The sequence below is a fragment of the Cnephaeus nilssonii genome (genome assembly GCF_951640355.1).
Source record: "Cnephaeus nilssonii genome assembly, chromosome: 4".
In the NCBI taxonomy this organism is placed as follows: Eukaryota; Metazoa; Chordata; class Mammalia; order Chiroptera; family Vespertilionidae; genus Cnephaeus; species Cnephaeus nilssonii.
The window spans coordinates 66,876,312-66,898,185 of record NC_137075.1 but is presented as its reverse complement, the minus strand read 5'-3'; the positions used below and the strand labels follow the sequence as shown (position 1 = coordinate 66,898,185).

General features: G+C 41.2%; 1 protein-coding gene across 3 annotated transcripts in view; it reads right to left on the bottom strand.

Moving 5' to 3' along the window:
• Nucleotides 1-21,874, bottom strand: part of MAP2K5 (mitogen-activated protein kinase kinase 5) — a 269,269-nt gene that overhangs the window by 176,523 nt on the left and 70,872 nt on the right. The gene's annotated exons all lie outside the window — the stretch shown is intronic.

Below are 21,874 nucleotides of genomic sequence, written 5' to 3'. Positions count from 1 at the left end.
CCTGCAGCAATAGGATATATGATACTTTCAAAGAATACTAATAACATTAGTAATTTACATTTCTATTGAGCTTAATGGTTTACAAAACGATTAATTATACCTTACCTTAAAATAACCCTCTGAGGTAATGCTGTCATTATTATCTCCTTAAAGATAAGAACTTTGAAGCACAGAGAAGTAGTTTGTCTAATGGCACAAAGTCAGAAAGTGGCAGAACTAGACCTCAAATCCAAGTATTCTAGCCCTAGATCCTTTATGGCAAGCATGTCAAACTCAAAGGCTAATACGGGCCAAATAAACGAAGCATGCAACCTGTGGGCCTCGAGTTTGACATGCTTGCTTTACAGCGTACTGTCAGAGTGAGAAGCTGAGAGAGAATGAGAGAGAAGTCCTACAGTTCTGCTAAGCATTATACAGAGCCATAAAAAAGGGAGGTTTTCCTTTTGTTTATTTCAATTATATATACAAATCAACTATATTCCCACATTTAATCAAAATAAACTCAAAACTACATGGAATTAGCTATGGCTTAAGATAGATATAAATTCATATAAGAAGTCACAGGGTTATAAGACTCAAGTATGTGGTTTCCTAAAGCTGGCATCTCTCAATATTGAAAAAGCTTCAAAAGAGAGACAAACTCATATGTATGATACAGTGAAATAACTACAAGTCAAGGAATATGAATACATTCATTTATGAAAAAGAGAATAAGGTTTGCAGAAATAAAAACCATGATCTCATCAAGACCTTTTTATGTTTAAACTAGAGGCCTGGTGCACGAAATTCGTGCACGGGGGGGGGGGGTGGTGGTGGTTATCCCTCAGCCCGGCCTGCACCCTCTCTAATCTGGGACCCCTCGAAGGATGTCCGACTGCTGGTTTACAGGAATCGGACCTAAACCGGCAGTCGGACATCCCTCTCACAATTCAGGACTGCTGGCTCCTAGCTGCTCACCTGCTTGCCTGCCTGCCTGCCTGATTGCCCCTAACCACTCTGCCTGCCGGCCTGCTCACCCCCAACTGTCCCCCCCTGCTGGCCTGCTCGCCCCCAACTGCCCCTCTGCTGGCCTGCTCACTCCAAACTGCCCCTCCCCCCGCTGTCCTGATCACCCCCAACTGGCCCCCCTGCTGGTCTGCTCACCCCCAACTGCCCACCCCCCTGCCAGATCACCCCCAACGGCTCCCCCACTGGCCTAATCACCCACAACTGCCGTCCCATCCTGGCCTGATCACCCACAGCTGCCCTCCCCTCTTGGCCTCTAACTGCCTCTACCTCGGCCCCGCCACCACGGCTTTGTCCAGAAGAACATCCGGAAGGTCTCCCAGTCTAATTAGTATATTACGCTTTTATTAGTATAGATGAAATGTGGCCTTTCATATGTGTACTGTAAGGACTGTATATTCTGACCATTATCCAGAAACAGCCTGCCTTATATAAAAATTTCACAATGAACCACACAACATGAACAAACACTGCTACTGCAAGTCCATAAAAGTATAAAGAAAGATTATTTTGGAAGAATTAAAGTCTTGTTCCATAGAGGATTTTGCACATTAGCCAAGATTGGATTGTTCTTCCTCTCACCTGGCTAGTGCTAACATGTGAGTGGGGTAGAAAACTTGTGGAGGAATGTAATTTCCCTTGCCAGGAATTCCCTGTCCTCAGCTGCCAAGTTGCAAAATTTACCAGGCTCCCAATTTTTACTTGATAATAACCTAATAGTAAAACATACTTATTATTTTATTTCTTTTGAGATATCACCGACATGTAACATTACATTAATTTCAGGTATATAACATAATGATGTGATATTTGCTTATGCATATTGTAAAAGAATCACCCTGATAAGTCTAGTTAACATCCATTATCATAAACGGTTGCAAAAAATTGCTCATTCCTTAAAACAAAAACAAAATATGCATTTCACTATGATCAAATGAAAATATTATTTTCTGTTGTTTTGGCAGAAATACTTGTGTGGTTGTTCTGACAAAATTTTAAGCAGTTTTATTGAGGCATAATTATATATGACAAAATTCACTTGTTTTAAAGTGCACAATTCAATGATTTTTAGAAAATTTACATAGCTGTACAATCACTGATAAGTATTTTTAAAGTGACAGACTTATAGAGATAATTTAGTTACTAAGAACCCACAAGTATTTATAACTTTTCATATATAAAATGTTATAAATTCAGGTAAAATAGCACAAAACATGTAATTGTATCTACATATCCATATATGAGTGTTATAAAAAATTCATTCTGTTTTTCCTACTTGAGTGGACAAAGGTTGAACCAATTTTGGAAGGTAAACTTAGGTTTTATTTTATGAATTAATTATAGAGAAATTATATCTTATTTAAATGAAAAACAAGATTATAAAAATTGGCATTGTTCATTTTAATCTGAAAAAGTATCTACAGACTTTGTCTAAATATCAACCTCCCTAGTATATACAAATACTATCAAGTTTATAAAACTTGAATGATTTAAAATTTTTTACACTTTATATAAAGAAATGTTTTGTAAGAACTCTTATACCATAAAGGGTTTAGAACGAATAACCACTTACTTTACTATTGATGTTAATATCAGACTTTTACAACATGAAACTACATTTCAGACTATGATTTGATTCATTATATATCTGAATTCAGGTAATAAATTGATGTATAAAGATATACACTGTAATTTTCCTCAGTGCCTGACAGAGATGTTGCTGGACTAAGCTAATTTAAAATGTGATTTGAAGGAATTTATTCCATGTAAATATCCTATATAATAAAAGGCTAATATGCAAATCAACCCAATGGCAGAGCGACTGGTCGCTATAATGCGCACTGATCACTAGGGGGCAGACGCCCAACACAGGAGCTGCCCCCTGGTGGTCAGTGCGCTCCCACAGGAGGACATCCCGCAAGGGCTCCCAGACTGTGAGAGAGTGCAGGCCGGGCTGAGGGACACCCCCCTCCCCAAGTGCAAGAATTTCGTGCACTGGGCTTCTAGTAGGTAATATAATATGTAAAATTTAATAATGATATATATATTATTTTTCCTCTTACATATCACAGAGTAAAAAATACTCTATATTAGAATCACTAACCAAAGACTCAAATGTGAAGACTAATAGTTGAATGCATACACAACGATTCAAAAGTCATAAAAAAAACAGTGTTGCTACTTAGGACAATAAGCAACACCAGGGTTTTTGAGACCAACAGCAGCGATAAGTAAGTGGTTAGCAGATAGTCTAATATATACCAGACTGAACAGTTTGGCAACTTAATGAGCTTGTCAAGAAAGATGATCTCTTTTCTAAAAGAAAGGTCTCCTATTTCCAAGTGAAATAAAAGGAGACGCTTGATAATTTAATTATGATGCACGCTAATTCATCCATGGAAGTTTGGGTTCGATTTCGAGCAACAAAGATGCAGTGTGGTTTGGTTTACAGTGTAATGACAGTACCAACTTAACATTTAATCATCAAGGAGAAGTGGATGACAAAGGCATTGCCAGGTAAAGTGGAGTATGCACCTTAACTTTGCAAATGGCATTCCACCTGGAGAAAAGGAATTTGTTTACTTTCAACGGATACTGCATCCCAATTGTCTTGACCTTCCTCAACACATTAACTGTAAAGTGATTAATGAAGTTTGAATGGAGGCTCTGGTTACACCAAAAGACAACTATACACCTCTGCATTCTTTTAATTAACAGCTAACACTTCAAATTAGTTTGTTGTTGCCACAGTAATTACCTGTTCCAATGAGTGCATGGAGGAAGCATTTTATGAGATATTTTTAGTGCTTAGACTTGAGTGTTCCATTTTGTTTTCAAACAAGCACAGACCTTCAGGGAATATTCCCAGCCCTTAAAACTGAGCACACAACATATACACTTTAGGATGGCAAAAGCTAGTACCTTGGTATAAACTTTTTGAGTATTTGAAATAACAAAGAACCCAACAAAAGAGAAGAACACTTACTATCCATACTTTTTCTTTTCATTTGGAGCAATAGGTTCTAAATGACTGACAAAAAAGTGGATATCAACCTTTAATTCTCATAGAGTACAGAACAGAAAATTTACTGAGTCAGTAGGAAATATAGAGAATTGTCTAGTTTAATCCTTTCTTCTTAGAGTGAAAACACCCAAAACCCAGGTTAAAAAACTTGTCCAAACTCACGCAGTAAATGACAAAGCCACGAATGGGACTGTGGCAGAATACACGTATTTTAGCACCTAAAGGAAATATGCAGTGATGTTTATGTTTTCTTCATTGTGTTCTGAAACAGGGAAACTCATAATTCAAAATTTATAAACGTGCTGACCTATTTCAATCAGACTAAGGACCATGACATCTGAATCTCTGCAGGCAATGAAGTATTCTGCAATCACTGCCAACCTAGCTTGACAGGCAAGGAGTGAAGCTGGTGTAGGCTCTGGAGTCACTCCTGGGGTTCTGATCCCAGCTCTGCACTTCCTAACAGTGTGAACCTGGACTGTTAGTAAACCTCACTGCGTCTCAGTTGTCTCAAGTCTGGAATGGGGAAATCGGTCCCTACGTTATCGAGTTGTGAGGATTCAATGAGATAACAGGTAAAGTATTGAAGACAGCGCTGGCATGCATTCTATTTTAAGAAACTATGAAGTTTACAAGGTAGACAGGTGTTTTGAGAGTAGAACCTGATAAAATAGACTAAAGCAGCAAGTTAGCTTTAATGATGAAGACTGGCAAATGGCTGCAATATATCATTTATTAAGAAAAACTGGTAGAATTACTTCATGTTGAACCAACTTTGAAGACAAAGAATTAAAATAGCCATCTGACATGCTATGGTTATACCATGTTTCAAATTCTAGATTTCTTACCATGTTTACCTCTTGTCCACTACTATAATTTATCTATAGTACAGAGAGTTGTGGTCAATGTCACATTCAGGTGTTCATCTCAGCAGAAATGCCATCTAACTATCAAAATGGCTAAATGAGAACCTACATTTATCCTTCTCCTTAGGTTAAATAAATAAAAATATATAAGCTACCCTAAAAAGAATCCATATGCCTTTATTTAATACACAGTTGACTCTTGAACAACATGGGGAGTTGGGGGTGCCTACCTACTACACATTCGAAAACCCATGTATAACTTTTGACTTCCCAAAAACTTAACTACCCTCAGTATCCCAGGGAGATTGGCTCCAGGACATCCATGGATACCAAAACCCATGGATGCTCAAGTCCCTTATGTAAAACTAGTGGCCCGGTGCACAAAATTTGTGCACAGGGGGTGTGTGGTGTGGTGTGGTGTGACCCTCAGCCCGGCCTGCACTTTCTCCAATCTGGGACCCCTTGGGGGATGTCCGACTGCCAGTTTAGGCCCGATCCCTGTGGAATTGGGCCTAAACCGGCAGTTGGACATCCCTCTCGCAATCCAAGACCACTGGCTCCTAACTGCTCACCTGCCTGCCTGCCTGATCGCCCCTAACCACTCTGCCTGCTGACCTGCTTGCCCCCAAATGCCCTCCCCCCCCCCGCCGGCCTTCTCGCCCCCAACTAACCCCCCTGCTGGCCTGCTCCCCCCCAACTGCCCCCCCCCCCCCGCCGGCCTGATCACCCCCAACTGCCCTCCCATCCTGGCCTGATTGCCCCTAACCACTTCTGCTTCAGCCCCGCCACCATGGCTTTGTCCGGAAGGATGTCTGGAAGGTCTCTTGGAAGGAGATATTACCCTTTTATTAGTATAGATGGCATAGAACAATCCATACAGTTGACCCTCCACATCTTTGGACTCCCAACTGTGGATCAAATACAGTACAGGTATTTATTGGAAAAAGAATCCTACCTAATAAAAGAGTAATATGCAAATTAACCCTCATTCCGCTACACCCACAAGCCATGCCCACCAGCCACGCCCACCAGCCAATCAGAGCGAGTATGCAAATAAACATAACCAAGATGGCTACAGCCACAGAAAGCAGGAGGGAGGCTTGGGTTTCCCAGGCAATGGAGGAAGCCAAGCTTTCCACCTGCCCTTGCTGGCCTAAGCCTCCACTCAAGGCTACAAAGTTTCAATTATAGAAGGTAAACAAATCCATACAGAAATGGCGGCAGCCACGGAGCTGGAAAGAGCGGGAGGCTTGGGTTGCCCCCGGCAATGGAAGAAGCAAAGCTTTCTGCACACCCTGGCTGGCCCAGGCCTCCACTCCAGGCTACAAAGTTTCAATTATAGAAGATACATAAACCCCAGATACCAGGGCCTCTGCTTGGGTCGCAAGGGGGCGTGGCTGGCCTGCAAACCACCACAGGCCCCTCGCTCAGGCTGCCCCACACCCCAAGGGAACCCCCATCCTGATCCAGGACACCCTTCAGGGCAAACCAGCTGGCCCCACCTGTGTACCAGGCCTCTATCCTATCTAATAAAAGAGTAATATGCAGATTGACCATCACTCCAACACACAATGTGGCTGCCCCCATGTGGTCAAAGATCCTGCCTCTATATGGACACAAGATGGCCACCACAAGATGGCTAGCAAGGGAGGGCAGTTGGGAGGCACCAGGCCTGCAAGGGAGGGCAGTTGAGAGGGACCAGGCCTGCAAGGGAGGGCAGTTGGAGGCGATCAACCCTGCAGGGGAGGGCAGTTAGGGGTGACCAGGCCGACAGAGGAGGGAAGTTGGGGGCAAACAGGCTGGCAGGGGAGCAGTTAGACATCAATCAGGCTGGCAGCAGAGTGGTTAGGGGGTGATCAGGCTGGCAGGCAGAAGCGGTTAGGGGCAATCAGGAAGGCAGGCAGGCGAGCAGTTGGGAGCCAGCAGTCCTGGATTGTGAGAGGGATGTCCGACTGCCCGTTTAGGCCCGATCCCACTGGGATTGGGTCTAATCGGGCAGTTGGACATCCTTCAAGGGGTCCCAGATTGGAGAGGGTGCAGGTTGGGCTAAGGGACACCCTCCCTCCCCGCCCCCATGCACGAATTTCGTGCACCGGCCTCTAGTCTACATATAAGTGGATTCACACAGTTCAAACTTGTGTTGTAAAATTTTGAGGCCTCTCCTAGTCTTCAGGCTTTAGTAGCTCTGTTATAGCTCCTAGAGCACAATGCAGAAATATTGTTTGAGTCTGTCTCCCATACTGGGCAATGAGTACTGCCATGTCTTAATCATCTTTGTATTCTTTCAGCTTTGTCCAAGCCCTGGCCCTTGATAGGTGTTCTCTATTTAATAATTATTCAAGATATGTTTATTACTTCCGGATGAAACAGAAATCTCTCACTTGAATGGTTTTTACAAAAAAATTCTACATACATTTAATTAATTCCATAATCTTATGAACATGGGTTATCCACCCCCCACCAGTTTTATTCAGGTATAATTGATATATAACATAAGTAGAAGTTGTTATCATTCCCATTTGGGTATATTTCTAGTTGCCGAATCAAGAGTCCTTACAAGGATTTCATGGTCACCTCACCAATCCCTGCTTCTGCCAATCTCCTTTATGCCCAATACTTACTCTGCTCTACCAAACATGATCCTTCCTCAGGCCCTTTGCACCTACTCCTCAAGCCAGAACCACTCTTCCTCCAATATCCACTTGGAGGATACTTCCTTCATGTCCAATGTATATCTTTCAGTCTCCTATATAAAAAAGCTCAGTCACCCTTTCTTTATTCTTTACAGAACTCATCAATAGCTAATTTATTAATTATCTGTCTCCCACCACTAGAAAGCAGGCTCCATGAAAACCTGGACTATTATCTTTTCTTTTCTTTTTTTTGTTTTTTTGTTTGTATCTCCTGTGTCTGAAACTGTGCTGGGCACATTTTTATAAATATTTATTGACTGAATGAATAAATTTTCTTAATTGTTATAGGTTTATTTTTGTTTGTTTTTTAAATTTTTCTTAAGACAGTTTTAAGATTTTCAAAAAAGTGTCCACTTTCTGTTTTCAAGTTTATTTTTATAAACGTATTCACTGTATCCTCGTATTTTAAAATTTTCTGCTCTGTCTAGAAATATATCCCCCCCACCAGTTTTATTGAGATATAATTGACACACATCACTGTATAAGTTTAAGGTGTACAGCATAATGGTTTTAATTATATATAGTGTAAAATGATTCCTGCTATAAGTTTAGTTAACATCTATCATCTCCTATAGATACAATAAAAAGAGAAAGCAAAACAACATCCTATTTATCATATAGCAGTGTTAACTATGGTCACCATGCTATATATTGCATCTTCTATATTTACTTCTATTATAGCTGAAAATTTGTACTTTTTGACCACATTTCTCCTATTCCCCCTCCCCTCCCATTAGCCTTTTTTAATCCTAATTTTGTATGTTATCTCTGTGATATTTGATCAGTTTTTCCTAGAAACCAGTTATTGGTTTTCTTGAATTGTTTCTTAAATTTTAATTTCATTAATTTTTTTTCTTCAGTGTTTCTTTCCTTCCACTTCCTTTGGGTTTAACACTTTCCCTTTTAAAAATAATTCTTCAGGTATTTGCTGAGCCTATTAATATCCAATTATTCTTTTCTAATACACACACAAAAAAACTATCCTTTAAGTATGACTTTGATTGCATTCATGAGTTTTCATATATGGTATTTCTTTAATATTCAATTGTAAATATTTTTATTTCCACTATGCTGTATTATATAACCCATAGGTTATTTAGATGTATGCATATTAGTTTCCAAATATGAGGTTAACTTATTATTGATTTCTACACTAATTGTATTGCAGTCAGAAAAAGTGAGCTACATGTTACAGACGGAATTACAAGGAAAATTTGACAAATCCACAGACTTAGTGGCAGAATGTCTCCCAGTAATCAACAGATCAATCAGATCAAAATTAGTAAGGTACAGAAGATCTTAACATCACAATTAACAGGCTGGTCACTGATCATATATGGAACTCTTCAGCAACCAAACTGAAAATATCCATTATTTCCAGGTACAGAAATTTATTTTTTAAAAAACTGTTTATGTACTAGGGCACAAAGCTGGTCTCAACAAAGTCTGTAACATATAGGTCACTTTTTCTGATTACAATATGTCAGGTAATGTAAGCAGTGAAAAGGAATAAAGGTAAGCATATAGACAGTGACCAAGATTAGGGGTATGTTTGTTTATAATAGAGGTGTGGAGGAGGTCAGGGGATGCCTCTTCTATCAGGTTACATGTGAGCAGTAAGGCAGCACAACATTTAAATATCTGGAAGAAGAGGACTCCAGACAGAGGAAATGGTAAGTTAGTTCAAACACCCTAAAGTGGAACTGTGTGTCTGATGTGTGTGGAAGTGGAATAAGCAAGGGGACTAATGTGAGAGATGAGGTTAGGAAGGTAATGGGAAGACAGAATGTGTAGTACCATTTAGGCCATGGTGAAGAATTAGACTATTATTCTGAGTGATATGAGAAGCCGTGGTGAGAGGAAGGAGAGCATATACATATTTTAAAAAGATCATTTTGGCTGCTGGGTAGAGAGAACACTATAGGGCAGTAAGGACAGAAAATGGGAGACTAGTTGGGAGGCTACTGTAATAATCCTAGCAAGAGATAATAGTGGCTTGGAATAGGGTGGTAGGAAAAGAGTGGTGGCTTCTTAAAATAATTGTGAGGAAGAGCCAACCAGATTTGTGGGTAAATTTGGTGATCTGCAAGAAAAAGGATTAAGAATGACTGCAAAATTTCTGCCATGAGCAACTTGTAGAATAGAGTTTCCATATACTAAGACTGGATGATCTCTAGAAGGAGGTTTCAGAGGAAATCAAGAGTTCAGTTTTAGGTGGTTTTGAAATGCCTAAAAGACATCTGACATCCAACTAGTAATTAGAGATAAGCTTGCAGTTCAGGACCAAGGACAGGGCTTCATTAACCTAAGATCCTAGAAGGCATGAAACTATAAAAGCTCTCTTAGGAGCTACATTAAATAGAGACAAGGCCTGAGGACTGGACCGGAGGAACTCCAAATTTAGAAGTCAGAAAGATGAGAAAGAACCAGAAAAGGAGACGAGAAGGTACAGGCAGTAAGCCAGCAATAGACCCCTGCGAATGGTGTCCCTGAGGCCCTGAATGTTGTTGTTATATCTCCCATACTGCCAAGTGCAATACCTTAGAGAGAATAGGTATTCAAGTAAACATGTGATTGGTTTAAAAAGTAATACCTGGGACAAAAGCAATTAAGCCTAATATCTGCTCTTTGAAATTTCAAAGGTGGGACTAGTATAATACACACAAGGCTAGAGGTTTTGCATACCTTCATCTAAATACTAATGAGATTTTTAAAAAAGATACATCACTCCAAATAATAAACTGAATTTCTCCAAGAATCTTTAAAAATGAGAAAGGAGGAAAAAGAAAATTTTTAAAACAAAATGTTAAAAAGTCCTATATTCACATAGGACATAAGGGAGAAACAACCTGTGTTCACATTCCAACATCTGGACTCCCACACAAGTTTATGTCATGCGTAAATCAATTGCAACTGTACTTCACAATGTTTACTGAAAGTATTTATGCTTAGAATTTCAAATTCTAGGAGAACTAAAAAAGAATATGAATCGTCCCAGCTGACTCCTGTTCACAAAATAAATAACCTAGAGCTCATCATATATTTTCTGATAAAGCTTGTAAACTCTCATACAATTAAAGTAGGCATCTAATTTCTATGGTGCTTTTCTGCATGTTAATTTCTGAATACATTCTAATCAAATTAAATTATAAGCAGAAATAATTATTTATAATAGGGAGTATCTATGCTTCTCTAGTGATTGTGAGGAGGAGCTGACCTCTGATCCAAATGTAATTATTTCATATTTTGGCATAACTGATAATATATGTTATAAATGTCAATTTGTTAGCAAAATAGTCATCAAAATGAATAAGGAAACACCTTTCCCCCTTTTTTGCTTCTTGGAGCAAGAGTCTCAATAGTAATTGCATGTATGACAACTTTTAATCAAGAAAACTAACAGGACAATATTACCCCTGTCCTGTGAAGGGAGCAGGGCAATTTTTCATACTAAAGGCCCAGTGCACAAAATTCGTGCACTGGGGGGGGGGGGTGTCCCTCAGCACAGCCTGCACCCTCTCACAATCCGGGACTGCTGGCTCCTAACTGCTCACCTGCCTGACTGCCCTTAACCGCTTCTGCCTGCCAGCCTGATCACCCCCTAACCGCTCCCCTGCCGGCCTGATTTACACCTAACTGCTCCCCTGCCGACCCAACTGCCCTCCCCTGCTGGCCTGATCTCGCCCCCAAATGCCCTCCCCTGCTGGCCTGATGGCCCCCAACTGACCTCCCCTGCAGGCCTGGTCCCCACCAACTGCTCTCCCCTGCTGGCCTGGTTGCCCCCAACTGCCCTCCCTTGCCGGCTTGATCTCACCCCCTATGGCCCTCCCCTGCCGGCCTGATCTCGCCCCCAACTGCTCTTCCCTGCTGGCCTGATCGCCCACCCCCAACTGCCCTCCCCTGCCAGCCTGATGGCCCCCAACTGCCCTCCCCTGCAGATCTGGTCCCCACCAACTGCCCTCCCCTGCTGGCCTGGTTGCCCCCAACGGCCCTCCACTGCCGGCCTGATCTCGCCTCCAACTGCTCTCCCCTGCTGGCCTGATCGCCCCCAACTGCCCTCCTCTGCTGGCCTGATCTCGCCCCCAACTGCCCTTCCTTGCCGGCCTGATCGCCCCTAACTGCCTCTGCCTGCCTGATCACCCCTAACTGCCCTCCCTGCTGGCCTGATCTCACCCCCAACTGCCCTCCTCTGCCAGCCAATTTGGTTCTGATTGGTTGGTTTCTATGCCAGTCAGCATCAAAAGCTCCGCCTCGTAGGCAGCCATTGGCTCCTCACAATTCACCCAGATTTGGTTCTGATTGGTTGGTTTCTATGCCAGTCAGAGCGTAAAAAGCCCCGCCTACTAGGCAGCCATTGGCTCCTCTCAATTCACCCAGATTTGGTCGGTTTCTATGCCAGTCAGTATCAAAAGCTCTGCTTCCTAGGCAGCCATTGGCTCCTTGCAATTCAACCAGATTTTGGTTCTGATTGGTTGGTTTCTATGCCAGTCAGCATCTCCGGGCCTATCTCTGGGCCTGATCATAGACGTGGGGCTGATCAGCAGCTGCCCCAGGCTGCTGGCAAGCAGCTGAACTGCTGACCTCTGGGAGAGAGAAAGAGGCTTGGCTGCTGGCGAGGGAGACAGAAGCAGAGCCTGATCACCCTGCTTCTCTCTCCCAACCTCACCAGCAGCCACTGCCACTGCTGATTAGCCCCACCTCTCTCTCTCTCTAAGAGGTCAGGAGTTCAGCCCGCTCGCCTGCTGCGCGCGCAGCCTGGCGAACTGTCGAGCCTCCCGGTTGTAGCGGATGTGACGGACCCAGAGTTTTTATATATTAGGATACCATGTCAGATAAATGCCACTGACTTAAGTTCTACTTCTCACATAACATACTTTGTAGAAGGTTAGTGAAAAGAGGGTCCTAATTATTCTATGAATAATTTATAGAGTGCTATCAATTGTTGGAAAATTCTCTAAATGGATGGGAAACCTAAGAAAATAATCCAGTCACTAAAATGGTGATAGCAATAATAGTTAAGAGTTGGCTTAAGAAATAAGCTATAATTAGAAAGGAATGGTCTTATTCTAGGTACACAGGAAAGAATGTGATGTTTATTTATTTTGACCCCTGGGTCTCTTAGAGAACAGGTAGGAGGCAAGAATGAAGGTAAGCAAAGCCTGTTTTAAAATAAAAGTTACAAATGCCTTTATGTTATTAGCTTGCTTCAGGCATAGTAATGGTTCTCCCTAAAGGATAAAACTGGTTCTCTGTTTTTCAGGCAATTATTTCACAACTTGTGGAATTATTCTGGATTCCCTAAATCTCTGTTGTTTGAATGCCATTCTAGGATGTCCATCAGAGGCAGGACAAAGGAAAGGAGACAAGGTGAAAGAGAAACCTCTGTGAGATCTGGTTTGTTATAACAAAACCAGAGGCCCAATGCACGAAATTCATGCAAGTGTAGGCCTTCTTTCTCTTGGCTGCCGGCACCAGTTTCCTTCTGGCACCCGGTACCTGGACTTCCCTCCGGCCACCAGCAGGCACCTGGGACCCAGGCTTCCCTCACAGCCCCAGCTTCATCCGGAAGGTCATCTGGAAGGACGTCTGGTCTAATTAGCATATTACACTTTTATTATTATAGATGTTTAATTGTCTAAAGTAAGATTTTTGATTGGTCATCCATTTTCATTATCTATGCAACTCTCAATTCTTGTTAGCATAGAAATTTAAGACTGGCTATAGATTTAATTATTTTTTTATTTTTTATTTTTAAAATATATTTTATTGATTTTTTACAAAGAGGAAGGGAGAGGGATAGAGAGTTAGAAATATCGATGAGAGAGAAACATCGATCAGCTGCCTCCTGCACACCCCCTACTGGGGATGTGCCCGCAACCAAAGTATATGCCCTTGACCAGAATTGAACCTGGGACCCTTCAGTCCACAGGCCGACACTCTATCCACTGAGCCAAACAAGTCAGGGCTGAGATTTAATTATTAACTAAATCTACTTCCTTATTAAAAAAAATATGGTATCCATTAAAGCCAATTATGATGTAAGATCATTGGTTTCCATACTTACAGATGCTGTTTTCTTGCTCTTAAGATCACAGTTCATTTATTTTCTGGGGGGGGGGGGGGGAAGCGGGGGAAAGATAACTTTGATTTTAGGTAAATTTAGAATAACCAATGGAAATCTTTCTCCAACTTGGAAGTTTTTCCATTTCCAGACTTTATAGCCTTGGCACAAAAGAAATTTAAAACCAAAAGAAAGGGGATGGTAGAAATTAAAGGGCTAAATGCACCACTAGGAGATAAATACCTGGCATGAGGTGATACATTTAAAAAATATATATTTTATTAATTTTTTACAGAGAGGAAGGGAGAGGGATAGAGAGTTAGAAACATCGATGAGAGAGAAATATCGATGAACTGCCTCCTGTACATCCGCTGCTGGGGATGTGCCCGCAACCAAGGTACATGCCCTTGACCGGAATCGAACCTGGGACCCTTCAGTCCGCAGGCTGACGCTCTATCCACTGAGCCAAACTGGTTAGGGCGAGGTGATACATTTTGAACTTTCTATTTAAAATAAGAAACCTGAGAGTTGGCTGTATTACATTATGCCAAAAGATTAGAAGGCAATTCTGAAACCTATACCAAACCATTAGTACCCTTCTTTGCCTTATAAAAGTGAAGTGCATAAATGTATGAGTATATACATGCACATATAAACAAGACAAAATATTTTGTTATCTTGTGAGATTAGTTTAACATCCCGCATGTCATCTTTTAATGCAAAAACATGTTTTCAGTAAACAAATGTAAACTAGCTGTGTTAGTTAATGAAAACGTGTTTTACTGCTTAATCGTTTTAGAAATTTGTTCTTATCGTAGTTTTCTTTGGGAGGATTTTACTAATATGTCATATATAAAAATAGCCATCCACAGAAAAACAATTCAAATAGTGTCAGGGAAAGCAACACTGACGGTTGTTGCCTTCTATAATAGATAAGCACATTAGCCAGGCTCTAGTTGTTAAAACAGAAAATCCAAAGTCAACAGCAGTTGTGAAAAGCTTTTAGGCTGTACTAGTTCAAACAGTCTATGCCAACCTTCCTTCTGCCTAAAAACCCATTACTGATGCTTGACTACTGATTGCAAAATAATCTGTTGTTAAACAACATCCCTACCCCTCAGATAGTTTAAGTGTCATACTAAACATGCTATTAGGTTGCAGATATTAACAACTTTCTCAAGATGATGATCATACACAGGGCTCACAAACCAACCTAACATACAACATGGGGAACTGGGCTGGGTTAGAAAGATTTCCAATCAGAGAAAAGTTATGATAACCCTACATTTTTTCATGTCATCTGCTTTCTATTTACTCTGGTTATATACCTCTTTTTACTCCCATACCTGCCTCAAAGTTAATGTGGTCATCACTGCTTCCATATTTCTTCCATAAACTGGTGCAGGCTGGTTCAAGCCTTTAACACTCCCCACATCAACGAGAGTAATGTCTTTTAATATATGGCCTAAATGCCTTTGAGATCAAGGAGGCTAGAATCACTGTGATCTCTTATCAAAGGTTCTGAAAAAATGTAATGGACAAAACAGAGAGGCAAGAGAAATAAAGCCTGATAGGAATGAAAGAAAGAAATGGAGTAGTTAGGCAATACATGTGGGAAAAATAGGAATACCTTCAGGATTAACTAGCTAGGCAACTTCTCTCCTGAAATGGTTTCACTGCATGTAATTTCTGCTCACAGTTTCTTGGTGGAAAGCTAATAAATCACTTTCCAAAATCAAATACAAAAATGGCTATTTCAGAAAACTTCCTTCTATTAATAACTAATGTTCCATTGTGCTTTATAGTTTATAAAAAGTGTTTTATATAGAGAAGCTACTACTTTCTTTGATACACATTTGCAAGGTGTATATTCTCATTATCCCCACTCTGTAGGTAAGGAAAGAAGGCTTGGTGAGGTTAACTGCTTCAAGATTCTTATCTGATAAGCACTGGAGTGGGAAGTAGGTTCAGGTTCTCTGAAGCCAAATCCAATGCCTGTCCCGATAAAACTGGCTGCTTCTAGAACCTCTAACTCCAGTTGTCTTAAAGGTTCTCTGGATATGGTCAGTGTTGATTTTTTAAAAGCAATAGGGAGAATCGATTGAATGACTCACTTTTCAGAGTTGCATTAACTTTTTCAGGCCACTGGAGTACAATTTACTAAATTACCTCTCCTAGAACACTAAATAGGACCCTAGTGGGTCAAAGAGTAAATGCACCTCTGGAAAGTGAACCATTTATTCTCTTCTTCCCTGTAGTACCAGATGTAATATGCCCCCTATGACAGAAATATTAACCCATTTCCATTAAAAACTCAAGAAATTGTCCCACACTAGAGAAAATTAGTATGGGGAAGAGTCCCTGGGAGAAAAAGGCAACAATCTCTCTTCTATAACCCTGCCCACAAAATTGTTCAAAAGTTAACATGTAATTATATGAAAATATTTGTTTTTTTAATTCATTGGAGAATGATTTTAATCTAGACCTCAAAACAGAAAAATATAAATTCAAAGCTTTCAGTGAGGAGATACATAGAATATTATGATGGCTAGTTTCATCCTGTACTGCAGTATTTACAAAATAAGTTCAGCTCTGGCCAGTGTGGCTCAGTTGGTTGGAGCATCGTCCCATGCACCAAAAGATTGTGGGTTCAATTCCCGGTCAGGGCACATGCAGGAAGTAACAGATCAATGTCTGTCTGTCTGTCTGTCTGTCTGTCTGTCTGTCTCTCTCTCTCTCTCTCTCTCTCTCTCTCTCTCTCCTCCCCATCCCACTCTCTCTAAAATCAATGGACATGTCCTTGGGTGAAGATTAAAAAAAAAAAGCTTAGGCATTCATCTTGTTTATGAAATAAGTTATATATCACAAATAGCTGTTCTTTCATATATCTCATTATACTACAGGTTATCCCTTTGTCTGAAAAAATATACCTTGTCTAGCAAGTATGTATATTATTACTTCTAATCTCTAAAAAGGCAAAGTAATCTGAATACATTTTTGAGTTGTCTTTAGAAATAGCTATTGTGTTAACATTTGCGAAATACATTAACAAAGCCAAACTTCAAGTTTTAAGCATTGTTAGTCCCTTACTCTTCTGGAAGATGGCAATGCAATGAAAATAAGACAACTTTAATTTAAGAATCATCCAGCTTCTAATTAAACTGCCATAGGCAGCTGGTTGGATAAGTTTTAATCAGTTTCAATCACCTATTGATTGGTATACTGAAGCCTAAAAAATTAAAAGTAAAAGATGATTGGGGAATTGTCCCATCTCAGAACAACAGTAGAGGCCTCTGTAAATAACTCCTCTTTTAACCATCAGCTAAATGAACACTTCAATACTGCAGTACAAAGTCTTCTGCAAAATTACTTTAACTAACAAGCAGAAATTTATCAGCTTCAGCCAAAATCAATGCTGAAATCAATTTGAACACTGGTTGTGTCTAAAGGGGCTCATTGGCAATTTAGGGAAATTACACCATGTAAATGCCTGTGCTTTAATTGAACAGTTTCATCAACTAGGCTGTGATTGCTGTCCATTCATTTATTTACTTTCGCTGCAGCTACCATTCTGCAAAGGAATAGCTTTTGTCAGGCTGCGGAGAGGCACTCTGTCTTCATTTTGTGCACTTTTGTGACTTCCTGAAATGGGCGTATCATGACTGGGGCCAAACCAAACCAATAAGGACTATTTATTTTAACATAAAAACTGAGTAACACTCAAACTACCATCGTACCTTCCACCATCTGGGAATAGCCATAGTTAAACCCCAAAACCAGAGGAATTTGAGTGACTTCCCTGCACAGGGCACTGTGCTTCTATGTTGAGGAGCTATGTTCTGGAATACAGATGTAAAGTATTTGAATTCTAAACTCAATTCCAAAAATATATAAACTATATTAGAATATTCTCTTACAAAACTGAGCAACATTTTGTTTTACAGCCTCTGAGTGTAGTCAAGAAAAGGTGGTATTTTCAATCCATTCAAGAAATTAAGTCTTAAAGTTGTCACACATTTTTAAAGTAAGATTAATGGAAGGAGAGAGAAAGCGGGGTCTGTGTGGGAGAAGAAACTTCCTTATAAAGACCAGCAGCAAAAACAACAAGATTCCAAAGATTATTTAAATACACACAAAAATACACTCACTAAACCATGGGCAATGAAAAACCCAACCGGGTGAAGTGACATTTTTGACATTGTACTAAATCAGTTACTTTATTATTATTACTAGAAGCCTGATGCACAAAGATTCGTGCTAGAATGGGCTTTCCTTTCCCTGGCTGCCGGCACTGCCTTTCCACTCCGGCCCAGCCCCTTTCCGTTCTGGGAGCCACCTCTTTCTGCTCTGGCCCCTCCTTCCCACGCTGTCAGAGGCCCTGAGAGACCGGGGGTGGGGCAGAACACCTGTGTCGTCGACGACGCAAGCATCCCGCCCCTGTCACTCCATGGCTGAGTATGCAAATTAACCGCCATCTTTGTTGGGTTAATTTGCATATCACTCCTGATTGGCTGGTGGCGTAGAGGAGGTACGGTCAATTTACATGTTTGTCTATTATTAAGTAAGATTAATAGAGGCCTGGCGCACAAAATTTGTACACAGGTACAGTCCCTACACCTGGCCTGTGATCAGGGCCATCTTCCCCAGCTGCCTGCAGCCAGCCCCACCCCCTGCCGCCACCCACCCCCAGTTAACCCTCCGCCATTGGGTGATCAGTGCCTGACAGCCAGGGGAAGGGAACAAGTGGTCGGCTGTACCCGCCCGCTTACCGGCCCCGCCCCCACCACAGGTGGCCATCAGGCAATCAGAGCCTGCAGGCCTGGGAAAGGGACAAAGAGGTGGTGAGTGCACCTCATAGTGACTGGTCCAGCGGTCATTCTGGTCATTCTGCCATTAGGGTCAATTTGCATATTACCCTTTTATTATATAGGATTATTACTAGAGGCCCGGTGCATGAAAATTCAGGCACTGGAGGGGGGCCCTCAGCCCAGCCTGCCCCCTCTAACAGTCTGGGAGCCCTCAGGGGCGGGAAGCAACCCAGCGATCAGGGGAAGGCAACACCCCATCACACCTCTGTTGCTGCCACTGCCAGAAGCTCAAACCTCAGCTGGCCCTGGTTACCTGAGCCTTGGGCGGCCCTGGGTGGCTGGGCAGCCACCACCCAAGGCTTGCCTGCACCTTGGGCCGGCCCTGGGCAGCTGGGCAGCCGACATCTGAGGCTTGCCTGCGCCTCAGGCATTGGCTGGGCAGCCGCCATCCGAGGCTTGCCTGCACCTTGGGCTGGCCCTGGGCGGCTGGGGGGGCTGAGGGGACTGGAGGACTCCGGAGGCAGGCACGCCATCTTTGAGGGCATGGCAGTCAATTAGCATATTCCCTCCTTATTGGCTATGGGCGCCGCCATCTTTGAGGGTGGGGTAGTCAATTAGCATCTTCCTTCCTTATTGGCTGTGGGCGCTGCCATCTTTGCGATGGTGTGAGGGTCCATTAGCACATTCCCTCTTTATTAGATAGGATTATTATTTTTTTTTTTTACCTGAGGATATTTTCCCACTGTTTTTTTTTAGAGAGAGTGAGAGGAAGAAGGAGACACACAGAGAGAGAAACATCAATGTTAGAAAGACACATAGATTGGTTGCCTCCCACATGTGCTCCGACCAGGGCCAGCGATTGAGCCTGCAACCAACGTATGTGCCCTTGACTGGAATCGAACCTGGGGCCCTTCAGTCCAAGGGCCAATGCTCTATCCACTGAGCCAAATCAACTAGGGTTAAATCAGTTACTTTAAATATTACAAGTTCCAGGGGAGGAGGAAAGAAGGAAGACAGCTGTCTGTTCATATGGGTCATCTATAAGGTACATGTGCCCAATGCAAAAAATAAAAAGTATAACTGTAGTATGTTTGCGAGTAAATGCCAGCAGAAATCCTTCAGCTTGTACGTAGTCTGCTTACTTTAGCTCTCCTCACAGAACCAAAGTGTAATTATTTACTAGGAAGAGCACTGGGAAAGGGATCAAGAAATAATGAGCCCTAGACAGGTTGGCTCCATGCGCAGAGCATCGGCCTGTGGACCAAAGGGTCCTGGGTTCGATTTCAGTCAAGGGCATGTACCTTGGTTATAGGCTCATTCCCTGCCTGGGTCCTGGTCAGGGCATGTGTGGGAGGCAACCAATCGATGTGTTTCTCTCACATCGATGTTTTTCCCTCTTTCTTTTATTCTCCCTAAAAATCAATGGGAAAATATCCTCGGGTGAGGATAGAGAAGAGAAGAGAAGAGAAGAGAAGAGAAGAGAAGAGAAGAGAAGAGAAGAGAAGAGAAGAGAAGAGAAGAGAAGAGAAAGGGGAGGGGAGGGGAGGGGAGGGGAGGGGAGGGGAGGGGAGGGGAGGGGAGGGGAGGGGAGAGGAGGAGAGGGGAGGGGAGGGAAGGGGAGGGGAGGGGGAAGGGGAAAGGAGGAAAGAAAACAAAAGAAAACGGAAGAAAAGAAAAAAAAATAACGAATACTGAGTTTCAGTGGTGATGCCTACTCTACCCAGCTACATTCTAATGCTGCTGGGGATGAACCCTGGCCATGGTGGCCCAGTTTGGAAATGGAAGTGCAGTCACTGTGTGGAGCACCTTTTGTGTTCTGGGTATATGTAGGCAGGCAGAGCCTTGAAACATTTTACTTGGACTTCCAGGAAAGCAGGGAAAATTCTCATTTGTCCTTTTGGGTCACTTACCCAGCTGTTATACTCTGCAACACTAAGAATTACCTTCAAAACAAGTTAAAAAGGAAAAGAAATAAATCGTGTACAGAAACTTAATTTGGTATACGTGTTTATGGTAAAAATTCATTCTGAATTTTATCCCATGTAGTATCATTTTTTCTACCACTGTAAAGTTTCATTAGCTATACATTTTATTGCTGAGAAATGTAAAAGTATATTTTATTCATAGTTTTTAATAACTTTTCTGAAAACTTAATTATGGTTTAGTAGGAGCTTTATGTTTATTGACTAAGTAGATTGTTACATTTTGCTGCTACAGTTAGCATTGTAATAGAATCAGTATGTTTGCAAACCTTACACAATACATAGTTGCCAAATACACTAAGCTTGTTAAAATGCTATACTGTATTGATTATGCCCTAAAGCAAGTTCTAATTTTGTCTGAACATTATTCACTTCATTATTTGAATTCACAAAACAAAACCCACAAAATCTGCTTTTAGAAATAATACTGTACATTCTTTTTCTTTCTTTTGTAATACTGACATGGAAAAATACAGAAATTTTAGAGTCAAGAGGATGGCATAATACAAAGTCACACTTAAAACCAAATTAATGTTTAAGAAAACTTTATGATTAATATACACAGCTTAAGTCTCTACTGCTATTGCCCCTCTAATTTAGCAATTTGCTTCCCTGATTTAGTTAGTGCACAAATCAGAACCTAAACATGTCACTCCAGTAAGACAATAATTTAACGGAAACATGGTCTCTTATATCAAAGTAACCAACAACAGCGCAATGAAAAAAAAACTGGCAGAAAGTTATACACAGTAAATGCCTTTTGGACTTTCCAGTGAATTATTTTCCAAAAAAGCAATTTAAGTAAATACCCTAGATGGTATGGTATACAAATATTTGCTTGTGCTATATACCAACCATAATACTACAATTTTCTAACACATCAGATACTGTAAAACTGCTAAAAAAAAAATAATGTGCCTTATAAATCAAGAAATGTACCACCTCCACTAGCATAACCATACAATTAATCTAGGTATTTTATTATTAAATTATAGGTTTTAATAAGTAAAGAGACCCAAAGTGTAAACCAAATAACAAGTTATGCTGCAATAATTCTATTAGCCAAGGAATGATTATTTTAACATCTACTCAAAAGTAACAACTAGAGATGGCACATCACTGACTTTCAGAATTATATATTAATTTATGTCTTACACTCAAAAGTAATCTGGGTTAAAAATTAGGAAACTCAAGAGAGTGAATGACAAACAGAAAAACCCTGGCTTGAGGAATAGTCCCAAGTACTGATGTAGGTGTCAAAAGACCAGAGTTCTGGTCTTTTTTCATCGTCCAGCTTTCATATTAAAGTATAATTGACAAATAAAAACTATATATATTTAAGGTATACAACTCGATGTTTTCTACTGAGTTCTACTCTTGATTTAACCTTGGGCATGCCACTTAACCCTTCCAAGCTTTGTCCTTCTCACTGGT